This window comes from Microcaecilia unicolor, chromosome 7 (genome assembly GCF_901765095.1).
Source record: "Microcaecilia unicolor chromosome 7, aMicUni1.1, whole genome shotgun sequence".
Taxonomy (NCBI): Eukaryota; Metazoa; Chordata; class Amphibia; order Gymnophiona; family Siphonopidae; genus Microcaecilia; species Microcaecilia unicolor.
Genome location: NC_044037.1, coordinates 149552897 through 149565409, shown reverse-complemented (window position 1 = coordinate 149565409; position 12513 = coordinate 149552897).

Here is a 12513-nt window from a genome sequence, read left to right as displayed (position 1 = left end):
CAGGGGTCTGTGTTGGGAACGCTGCTTTTTAACACATTTATAGATTATCTAGATACAGAAATAACTAGTGAAGTAATTAAATTTGCCAACGACACAAGTTATTCAAAGTTGTTAAATTGCAAGAGGATTGTGAAAAACTGCAAGACGACCTTACAAGACTGGGAGACTGGGCATCTAAATGGCAGATAACGTTTAATGTGAGCAACTGCAAAGTGATGCATGTGGGAAAGAAGAACCTGAACTATAGCTACGTGATGCAAGGTTCCACGTCATGAGTCACGGACCAGGATAAGGATCTAGCAGTCATCGTTGACGATATTTTGAAACTCTCTGCTCAGTGTGAAGCAGCAAAAAAGCAAATAGAATGTTAGGTATCATTAGAAAGGGATGTAAAATGAGAAAGGTATAATGCCTTTGTATCGCTCCATGATGCGACCGCACTTTGAATATTGTGTGCAATTCTGGTCGCCGCATCTCAAAAAAGATGTGGAGGGGCATAATCGAACGCGAACGCCCATCTCCATGGGCGTCTATGTCTGAAAACGGGTATGTGAAGAGGCGGGACAGACCATAATTTCGAAAAAGATGGGCATCCATCTTTCGTTCCGAAAATATGGTTTGGACGGACCAAATGCCATGGATTTGGTCCTTTCTGAGATGGGCGTTTTGTTTTTTTAGCGATAATGGAAACTAAAAACGCCCAGCTCAGAAACGTCCTAATCCAAGCCATTTGGTCGTGGGAGGGACAACTGTACAACACTACCATAGCTCTTAGGGGTGAAGGGGGCAACTACATGTGGGTACAGTGGGTTTTAGAGGCCTCCCACCACAAGTGGTATGGGTGTGGGGGGGGGGGGGATGGGCCTGGACCTGCCTACCTGAAGTGCACTGCAGTACCCACTAAAAGTGCTCCAGGGACAGGACTTGTTGCTGCTGTATAACCTTGGCACAGCAGTGGACACCTGAAGACTAATCTCACTGAAAACATCCTTTATTTGAATAAGCACCTTTACTCACAGTTAACTGCAGATCACAGGTTGTGCCCCACTGGCAACGAGTCTCGCTGGTACTGAGATTAGCAGTAGGTCCGAGCTGGCAGAATGGTGTACAATGCCCTCTTTCAGCAACATTCAAGGTAAGAACAAAGTGCTGTAACGTGGCTAACACATGAAAGGGATCTAAAACTGGCTTACAAAAATGGCCACTACCTCATGGACTACCGGAAACAAAACAGGGCACACTCTGACCCAGAAAGCAGAGGGGAAAGCACCATGGGAGTAGAGCCTACCAACATCGTGAGCTTGTAACACAAGCTAGTGGAATCACGGAGCCCAATACCCTACACCCACCACAATGCATTGCTGATGTGACTCTGCAGTGCCCTTAACAGAAAAGGTGTCGCACTCACCCGGGACCCACATCAGAACCAGGGAAAGGCTGTCAGAGGATAGAACACATTCTGCTGTCATGGAGGTGGGTAAGGCATTTGAGGCTGGCATACAGGCTGGGAAAAAAAGTTTGTAAAGTGGGGTTTTTTTGGTGGGAGGGGGTTAGTGACCACTGGGGGAGTCAGGGGAGGTGATCCCCGATTCCCTCTGGTGGTCATTTGGGGCACTTTTTTGGGACTTGGACCTGAAAAAAAAAGGGTCCAAATAAAGCAGACCAAATTCTCGTCCAAAACGCCCTTCTTGTTTCGATTATCAGCTAAAGACACCCATCTCTCCTCGGCCGATAACCACGCCCCAGTCCCGCCTTCACCACGCCTCCGACACGCCCCCGTGATCTTTGTTAGTCTCCGTGATGGACTGCAGTTGAGGACGGCAAAAATCGGGTTTCGATTATACCGATTTGGGCGCCCACAGGAAACTGACGCCCATCTCCCAATTTGGGTCGAAATATGGGTGTCTTTCTCTTTCGAAAATAAGCTGGATAGTGGAATTAGAAAAGGTACACAGAAGGGCGACAAAAATGATAAAGGGGATGGGACGACTTCCCTATGAGGAAAGGCTGAAATGGCTTGGGCGCTTCAGCTTGGAGAAAAGATGGCTGAGGGGAGATATAATAGAGGTATATAAATACTGAGTGGAGTGGAACAGGTAGATGTGAATCACTTGTTTACTCTTTCAAAAAATACTAGGACTAGGGGGCATACAATGAAGGTACAAAGTAGGAAATTTAAAACAAATTGGAGAAAATATTTCTTCACTCAACATGTAATTAAACTCTGGAGAATGTGCTAAAAGCAGTTAGCTTAGCGGGGTTTAAAAAAAAGGTTTGGCTAGATTCCTAAAAGAAAAGTTCATAAGCCATTATTAAAATGGACTTGGGAAAATCCACTGCTTATTTCTGGGATAAGCAGCATAAAAAGTAGTGTCCTGTTTTGGTATCTTGCCAGGTACTTGTAACCTGGATTGGCCACTGTTGGAAACAGGATACTGGGCTTGATGGACCTTTGGCCTGCCCCAGTATGGCAACACTTATATACTTATGTACTTAACTGGTACTGTACACAAATTGTTCTTGTCTTTTTTTTGTCTGGCTGTTCTTTCAATGTTTCACAATCTTTCTCCATTTCTTCTTCTTACTTCCTCTCCTGTGGTGTGCCTCAGGGTTCTGTTCTATCACCATCATTATTTAATTTATTTGTCAGTCCATTAGCCTTACTCATTCAATCACATGGAATTATTTTATTTATGGGATTTTGTTCACACCTTTTCTGTAGTAGCTCAAAGGTGAGTTACATTCAGGTACACTGGGTATTTCTCTGTCCCTGGAGGGCTCACAATCTAAGTTTACACCTGAGGCGATGGAGGGTTAAGTGACTTGCAGGAGCAGCAGTGCGATTTGAACCAGCCACTTCTGGATGTCAAGACAGATGCTCTAATCACTAGGCCACTCCTTCTTAGTCCTTAGTTATTATTCCTAAGCAGATGACTTTCTGTTAATACATTATACTGATCCATATTCCATCAATCTGACCCCTTTACAAAACTGTCTCAGGGAAGTGGCCAACTGGCTTCTAGAACATCGTTTAGTCCTTAACCCAAACAAAACAATAGCCATTTGGATTTCAGGTTCTATTCCTCCGCCTTCGATGAATCCATTCCTGTTTGATAGGCAAATTGTTCCAGTATCTTCATTTAAATACCTGGGAATTATCATTGATACAGCCCTTTCATTTGAACCTCAGGTTTCTAATATTATGAAAGTTGGTTTCTTTTCTTACGCCCTCTTAGATTAATATGGAATTTGATTGACCAAGATTCTATACATGCATTTTTTATGCATATGTCAGTGCCCGATACGACTACTGCAATGTAGCTTATGCTGGTATCACTAAAGCAAACATTGAAAGACTTCAGACACTATAAAATATAGCAACTCACATTATTTGTAGAGCCCCCACTTCTTCAACACCTTCACTGGCTTCCAATAGAATATAGGATAAAGTTCTTGCTCTGACATACAAGTTCTGCACAACACTATTCCTTCTTATTTATCTTCTCTAACTATTCCTTACAATCCAACTTGCACTCTTCAATCTCTGACTGATAATAGGTTAGTTCTGACACCTCCATCGAGGGCTAGATGGAAATGTACACACAACTCTGCTTTCTACGTTCTTTCTCCTGCTTTATAGAACTGATTTTTCCAGCAGATCCAGTTTGAAAGTTAATATACTTTGTTTCGCACTGCTCTGAAAACACTTTTTTCAGTTAGCTTTCCAGACTCCCTGAGTTTTCTCCCTCTCAATTCTACTAAGTTCTGCAGCAATGTTGTCAAGTATGATTGTTGTCCTATAGTAACATAGTAAATGACGGCAGATAAAGACCTGTATGGTCCATCCAGTTTGCCCAACAAGATAAACTCATTTACATGGTATGTGATACTTTATATGTATACCCGAGTTTGATTTGACCTTGCCTTTTTCAGGGTACAGACCGTAGAAGTCTACCCAGCTCTGTTCTTGTACTAAGTTCTGGAGCTAACGTCAAAGCCCCTTAAACTTACACTCCAGTCCATCCCTATCTATTCAGTCACAATCATGGCATAGACCGTAGAAGTCTGCCCAGCTCCCATTTTGTTTCTCAATTATGGGCATTGTCACCCAATCTCCGCAGTCTTGCAGACTGTTAACCCCAACATAGTACACCTGTTCATACCCATTTCAACCAATCAGGATGACTTTTATTCTCTGCAATAATTGTGGTGCTTTTGTTTCAAGGCCAATCATCTGGAGACTTAAAGCGTGTCCTATCTGTCTTCAGCTATCCAGTTTAAAACAAGAGTTCAGTAAAGTAATGCATGAATTGGATGCAATTAAAGCAGCTTCTAGGACTGCATAGAATAATAACTTCTCACCACTGCCTCAAAGAATAAAACCACATAAGAACAGATGGTTCACAGTAGGCTCAGGCAGACTTCGTCAGGTGACATAGAAGCATCCACCCGCACAAGTGTTGCCACTAAAGAATTATTTTGCTCCATTACAGCACTGTGATGCTCCTGAAAATAAAACATTACAGCACTGTGATGCTCCTAAAAATAAAACTGAGGCAGAGGAAAAAGCAATAAAGTTGGAACAAAAAGATACGAAGGTACCCAAAGTGAAAAGACACCCCCAAATCACAAATGTTGAAACACATACCAGGAAATATAGATGGAAAGCGATGGCCACAAATGCTCATAGCAATAAAGTTCATGACCTTCAAGCCCTGATGTTGGAGGCAGAATTAGATGTTGTTGCAATCACGGCGACGTGGCTCAATGGTTCCCATGAATGGGATGCAAACATACCAGGCTATAATCTATTTAGGAAGGATAGAGAGGGTCGAAAAGGTGGAGGAGTAGCTCTGTATGTAAAGAATGATATCATGGCGACTGAAATGACAGGGACCTGGGGAAAAGAAGAAGCGATATGGATCACCTTAAAAAGAAAGGATAGAACCTCTGTCCACGTGGGTGTTGTCTACAGACCCCCGACACAATTAGAGGAACTAGATAAAGATCTGATCACAGATATTCAAAAATTAGGAAATAAAAAAGAGGTTCTGTTGATGGGAGATTTCAATCTGCCGGATGTACATTGGAAGGTTCCGCCTGCGAAATCGGAAAGAAGTAGAGAGATCGTGGATGCCTTCCAAAGTGCTCTGCTCAGACAAATTGTGACAGAACCCACGAGGGAGAGAGCGACGCTGGATCTGGTGCTCACAAATGGGGATAGTGTGTCAAATGTCCGAGTGGGTGCACACCTGGGAAGCAGTGACCATCAAACAGTTTGGTTTGATATGACGGCTGAAGTGGAGGGTGGCCACTCAAAACTCAAAGTCCTGGATTTCAAGCGTGCTGACTTTAGTAAAATGGGGGAATACCTGAGGAAGGAGCTGATGGGCTGGGAGGACATACAAGAAGTGGAAGGACAGTGGTCCAGGCTGAAAGAAGTAATAAATAGGGCCACAGACCTTTATGTAAGGAGAGTAAATAAAAGCAAGAGAAAAAGGAAACCGATATGGTTCTCCAAGCAAGTGGCTGAGAAAATAAAGAGTTAGCTAAAGAGGCTAAAGAGTTAGCGTTCCAGAAATATAGAAAATCTCAAGAAGAGGAACACGGGGAGGAATACCGGATGAAACTAAAAGAAGCCAAGAGAGAGGTACGTCTGGCGAAGGCGCAAGCGGAAGAACAAATGGCTAGAAATGTAAGGAGGGGGACAAAAATTTCTTCAGGTACATTAGTGAAAGGAGAATGACTAAAAAGGGAATTGTGAGACTAAAAGATACAGCGAAACGCTATGTAGATAATGATGAAGAAAAAGCCAATTTGCTAAATAGATACTTTTGTTCTGTTTTCACTGAAGAAAATCCAGGAGAAGGACTACGAGGGACTGGCAAAAGTACACCTGAGAATGGAGTGGATAGAGCACCGTTCACGGAAGAGAGTATGTATCAACAACTTGGAAAGCGAAAGGTGGACAAAGCCATGGGACCGGACGGGATCCACCCCAGAATATTGAGGGAGCTCAGAGAGGTTCTGGCGGGTCCTCTTAAAGATTTGTTTAATAAATCCTTGGAGACGGGAGAGGTTCCAAGGGATTGGAGAACGGCGGATGTGGTCCCTCTTCACAAAAGTGGTGATAGGGAAGAAACTGGAAACTACAGGCCGGTAAGCCTCACTTCGGTTATTGGAAAAGTAATGGAAGCGATGCTGAAGGAGTGGCCTAGTGGTTAGGGTGATAAACTTTGGTCCTGGGGAACTGAGGAAGTGAGTTTGATTCCCACTTCAGGCACAGGCAGCTCCTTGTGACTCTGGGCAAGTCACTTAACCATCCATTGCCCCATGTAAGCCGCATTGAGCCTGCCATGACTGGGAAAGTGCGGGGTACAAATGTAACAAAAAAAAGGAAAGGATAGTGAATTTCCTGGAAGCCAATAAGTTGCAAGATCCGAGACAACATGGTTTTACCAGAGGGAAATCGTGCCAAAGGAATCTCATTGAATTCTTTGATTGGGTAACTGGAGAACTGAATCATCGACATGCTATAGACGTAATCTACTTAGATTTTAGCAAAGCTTTTGACACGGTTCCCCACAGGAGGCTCTTAAATAAACTCGATGGGCTGAAGATAGGTCCCGAAGTGGTGAACTGGATTAGGAACTGGTTGACGGACAGACGACAGAGGGTGGTGGTACATGGAGTTCGCTCGGAGGAGGGAAAGGTGAGTAGTGGAGTGCCTCAGGGATCGGTGCTGGGGCCGAACCTGTTCAATATATTTGTGAGTGACATTGCCGTAGGGTTAGAAGGTAAAGTTTGCCTATTTGCGGATGATACTAAGAGTGGACAGAGTGGACACCCGGGAGGGAGTGGAAAGCATGAAAAGGGATCTGAGGAAGCTAGAAGAATGGTCTAAGGTTTGGCAATTAAAATTCAATGCGAAGAAATGCAAAGTGATGCACTTAGGGAGTAGAAACCCAAGAGAGACTTATGTGTTAGGCGGGGAGAGTCTGATAGGTACTGAGGGGGAGAGGGATCTTGGGGTGATAGTATCCGAGGATCTGAAGGCGATGAAACAGTGTGACAAGGAGGTGGTCGTAGCGAGAAGGTTGCTAGGCTGTATAGAGAGAGGTGTGATCAGCAGAAGAAAGGAAGTGTTGATGCCCCTGTACAAGTCATTGGTGAGGCCCCACCTGGAGTATTGTGTTCAGTTTTGGAGGCCGTACCTTGCGAAGGATGTTAAAAAAAATGGAAGTGGTGCAAAGAAAAGCTACGAGAATGGTACGGGATTTGCGTTCCAAGACGTATGAGGAGAGACTTGCTGACCTGAACATGTATACCCTGGAGGAAAGGGGGAACAGGGGTGATATGAAACAGACGTTCAAATATTTGAAAGGTATTAATCCGCAAACAAATCTTTTCCGGAGATGGGAAGGCGGTAGAACGAGAGGACGTGAAATGAGGTTGAAGGGGGGCAGTCTCAGGAAAGATGTCAGGAAGTATTTTTTCACAGAGAGGGTGGTGGATGCTTGGAGAACTCTTTTATTAAAAAAGAAACGCAAAGCCATACAGAAACATATAACCCCAAACCAAATATATACAAACAAGTCCCCCACCTTAAATCCACCTATATACCTATATACACTGTCAACCCCCACCCATCCTTAAATGAACATAAAATTCAAATAAAAATTCAAAGCCAATTCAAAATAAACTGTCCAACCCCTCTATGGAGGTTTCAAGTGCACATGCCTCCACCAAACATTAGTTCTTGCTATCCCCTCCGCCACCCATTCCCACTGGGCTACCCCCTGGACTGCCCGAACCACCTCCCAACTAACGCTATCGGCTGATCAGTAGTCCTGGTGCAAGGAGACCCCACACCGAGCCATCCAGATGCTAAACCGGAGTATCACCGAGATGAGGAACTCCGTCACCGGATCTAACCACCCACCTCCCCCCTGCCGCCCGTAAACCCAATCTGCATATGAATATGAATTAAAACTCGGGATATTTAATAATGATGCTACCCTGCCGCATACCATTCGTGTAAAAGGGCATTCCCGTAAAAAATGTTCCATCGTTTCCTCCCTCCCCACACACTCCCCCCTTGGGCAATCCCGTTCCTGCACATTCCTGTAGTTAATATTCCCTCTGACATACAATTTCCCATGAAAAGACAGCCAAGCCATGTCTCTATATTTCGGCGGGATCCTCCGTGAGGCCACCAACCGCAAGCCCTGCCTCAGCACTGGACCAGGTGCATCCTTCAGTACCAGGGGCGATGAGAATGTCTGGGACCTCACCCGTTCCACCCATACCTCCCTCCTCCCTGTCTTTATTTCCTCTGCCAAAATTCCCCAAACTCGTACCAGCCTAACTAAGGGCCTATAGTACCCAACCTGATCCGGAGCCCCCTTCCTTACCACCCCCACCCTCCTTCCCAGCTTCCACGGGAGCCAGAATCTCTCCCACCAAGACAGAACGCTACCTGCCCATCCTGGCGGATCCCTGTCCAGTGCCCGTCCCAGGTTAAACTGAATGAACAGGGAACTAAAGAAAAGTACAGGGTTTACCATCCCTACCCCCCCTCTTCCTGGGCCAAGTATGTGATGTTGCGCTTGACCGGGTTCAGCCGATTCCCCCACAACATCTGAAAAAAAACACTATATAGGGTGGTATAACAATGCACTGGCAACAAACAAATATAACTGACAAACAAAAACATAGGCACCAGGTGAGATTTAATCAGCTGAACCCGGTCAGCCATGGACATTCTCCACCCTTTCCATCTGTCAACCTTTTCCTTAGCTCCCTGTATGCACCGCTGCCAATTAAAGGTTGCATAATCCCCCTGTTCAAAGTATACCCCTAATACCCGCAGTCTGCTAATGGCCTCCGGAAACCCCCCTCCCAATTCAAAAGAACCCCCTGGAGGACCCACCCACAGACTCTGACTTTTCTGGAAGTTTATCAAAGCCCCTGAAGCCTGTGAGTACCCAGAAATGACCCCTTTCAATTTCTCCCCCTCCGTTGTGTCCGCCACCCACACCGTGAAATCATCAGCATAAGCCACCACCCTTGAGACCCTGTACACACCTCCACCCCCCGAAGTCCCTCCTGCCCTCCCTGCTCTAACCGCCTAACAAAGGGATCAATTGCAAAAGCATAAAGTACCGGGCTTAAAGGACATCCCTGCCGCACCCCTGCTGTAACCCTGAAACTACTCCCTTTCCAACCGTTCACCAGGGGAAAACACCGTGCCCTCGTGTAAAGTAAACGCAATTGAGCCACCCAAACCCTAGGAAACCCATAGTGCTCTAAAACCTGCCAAAGAAACGTCCATTGTACCCTGTCAAAAGCCTTATCCTGATCTAATGCCACCATTAGTCTTCCATCCCCCTGACTATGTTCCACACCTTCCCTTACCCAAGCCGCTGCCTCCAGAACCCCCCTCCCTTTAATCCCACAGGCCTGTGAACTTGCCAACACCCCCCCACCACCACCTCCTTCATCCTATTCAGAAGCATATGCGCGAATATCTTCCGATCACCATTGAGCAGGGCAATCGGACGCCAATTGGCCAAGGACTCTGGATCTTTTCCCTTACTCAGAAGTATCAACGCCGCCTCGGTCAGGGATTGGGGTAAAACCCCCTGCTGACGCGCAGCCTCCCAGACTTGCAGCAGGATTGGGGCCAGAAGGTACTTAAATGCCTGATAGTACTCTGTTGTGAGTCCATCTGGCCCTGGTGCTGTCTTCCTCCTTAAGGCCCCGATGGCCTCTTCTACCTCCCCCAGCGACCAGGGGCGCAACAGGGCCTGAAGAGACGGCCCCCCCTTCCCACCCCCGGTGTCCCTGCAATATAGTGACCCATCACTTCCTTATCCACTTGCTTATCTGAAAAGAATCGTGCACAGTGCTCTTCCACCACCTTTAGAATCCCCTCCTTTGACACCTGAATTACCCCTCCCATGTCCCTTAAACCCCCCACAATCCTATGCTCCCTCCGCTCCTTGCAACACATAAACGGGTCTGGGCTGACCAATTTCCCAAAGTCCCGTTCATAGACCAAGGAGGAATATCGATCATACTGGACCTTTTCAAGTTGCTCCTGCAAATCCAAAATATCCTCCTTCCTCCCTCCATTGGAGAGTAGATAGTCCCTTCGTTTCTTAATGGCAGTCCCCAGCCGAGTTCTCTCCCTTCCTTCTCTCCGTGCTTGACGGGTGAAAAAAAACCTCGTCCGCCTCTTCACTAACTCCCACCACTCTCCAATGGAGGGAAAAATACCCTGGATCGAAAGCTGGTCACCCAAAAAGGCCCGATATTCCTCCTTGACCTTCTCATCGGTAACCCATTTAAGGTTAAGCCGCCATAACCCCCTCCTCGGCCTATGTCCCGCCCAACCCCCCACCTCCACCAATACCAGTTTATGGTCCGAGAAGTCCACATCCACCAACCTGGGCCCCCGAATGCATGCCCCTTCCCGGACCAAAAATCTGTCTATCCTGCTCCTACACTGTCCCCGTGCAAATGTGAAACCCTCCACCTCTGGTGAAAACTCAAGGTGCACATCTACCAACCCTGCCCCTTTCATTATCCCAGCTAGCCGTATCCCATCATACCTCACCTGCGCTGCCCTTCCTCCACTATCCTGTTTCCTCAAAATGGTGTTAAAATCCCCCCCCCCCCCAAACCACCTGACGTGCTGTGTATAAACAGGGTTTAATTTTACCAAATAACAGTGAACGTTCCCTCTTAATTTGTGGCCCATAAACATTAATAATCCGGGAAGCCACCCCATGCCACAAAACATCCACCACCAAACACCTCCCTACTCCTAATTCCATCACCCTTTGAATCTGTACCTTATGTGTTTTAAATAATATCCCTACCCCCCCCATACCTATCCCCTGCCAAGCCCCAAACCGAAGGCCCCCATCTCCAGGCCTTCCTCATTGCCTCCATAGTTTGCAAGCATGTCTCCTGGAGTAGGAAACAGTCTGCCTGGATCGTGGAGAGGCCATCAAAGGCCAAACATTGCGCCCTCTGGGAGGCCACACTCGCCACATTCAGGGTGGCAAATAATAATATAATACCTGCCATTATGTAGGGAAAGATGACTGTCTCCCAACCTCTTCCTGCCGAACTGCCTCCTTCACATCACCCCTACCTAGAGCCCAAACCCCTTCTTCAACCACTTCTTTCTCCGCCCAATCCCTAACCCCAGCTTCAAAAACTCCCTCCTTCCCCACCCCCTCCCCCCTCCCTTCTTCCTTCCCTTCTTCTTCTTAGACTCATCCAACCCCCCTCCTCTTGACAAAGACAACCCCCCGCCCTCCTTCCTCTATTTGCCCCCCCTCCCCCTCTCACTCACGTGATCCTTCCCCTGTAGAGCTCGAATTCTATCTGATCGCCTCATAAGCTTCTCCCCCTCTCCTGCCCCCCTCTCCCCCCTCCCCGTCCAACCCTCCACACTAATCTTCACCCTCCTAACCTTCCCCCCTTCTTCTTACGCTTACCCCCCTCTCCCTCCCACCCTCTAATTTCCTCTTCCCTTCCTCCCCTCCCCCCACAACCCCACCGACCCCTTCCCCTTCTTCTTCCACCACCTCCTCTTCCTCTGCCAAAACCTGAAACCGGTTTCCTATCTCCCTCTCTCACCGAGCCCCCTCTCCTGACCCCCCTGAAATCCCTCTACCCTTCCCCTTCACCCCCCTCTGCTTCCTGGGGACCTGGGCCCACTCATCTACCTCCTCCAGCCCTTGCCCGTTTCACCACCTGTGCTGCTGCCTCTGGAACCACCACCTCCACGACCTCCCTCTGTGCCCCCCTAGCCCCCTGATCCCGACTCGGAACCCCCCTCCCCCACCCCCTCCTCCTGCACCTCTTCCCTCCCCCCCTCTTCCCTCCCCCCATTATGCGAAGCCCTAGGGCAGTCCCGGAAGGCATGCCCCAGACCACCACAAAGATTGCACCTGATCGAAGAACACTCTTCGGTGGGATGATCTTTCGATCCGCACTTAGCACATTGCTGTACTGGGCAGGACATGCTGAAATGGCGGAAAGACCCACACCGGAAACATTGTCTTGGCTGTCCCTTGTAGAAACACAGGATTCTGTCCCTTCCAATAAAAGCCGCTGAAGGAATGTGTTGTACTACGTGCCCTACCTGGTGAAGTTTAACCAAAGCCCCCCACCCCCCCCCGCCCAGACTCTACTTGGATCCGGAAGCTTAGTCAATGGAGTCCTCAACTCGGCATACCTGTGCAGCCAAAAGGCCAAGTCTGCCCCTGAGATGGACTTGTTACGGACTAGCAGAGTCACCTGCACCAGATCTGGCTGACTGATGGGAACTACCCTATAACATTTCCAATCACCCCTTCCTCTTACCCCCTCATACTTTTCCCAGAAGACCTCCATGCCTCTCTGGGTCAGAAAACTGACATCGTATTCTGGGAGATTAACTGGATGAATACAGGCATAGAGGTCTTCTGGGACAAACCCTAACCCCAAAACTAG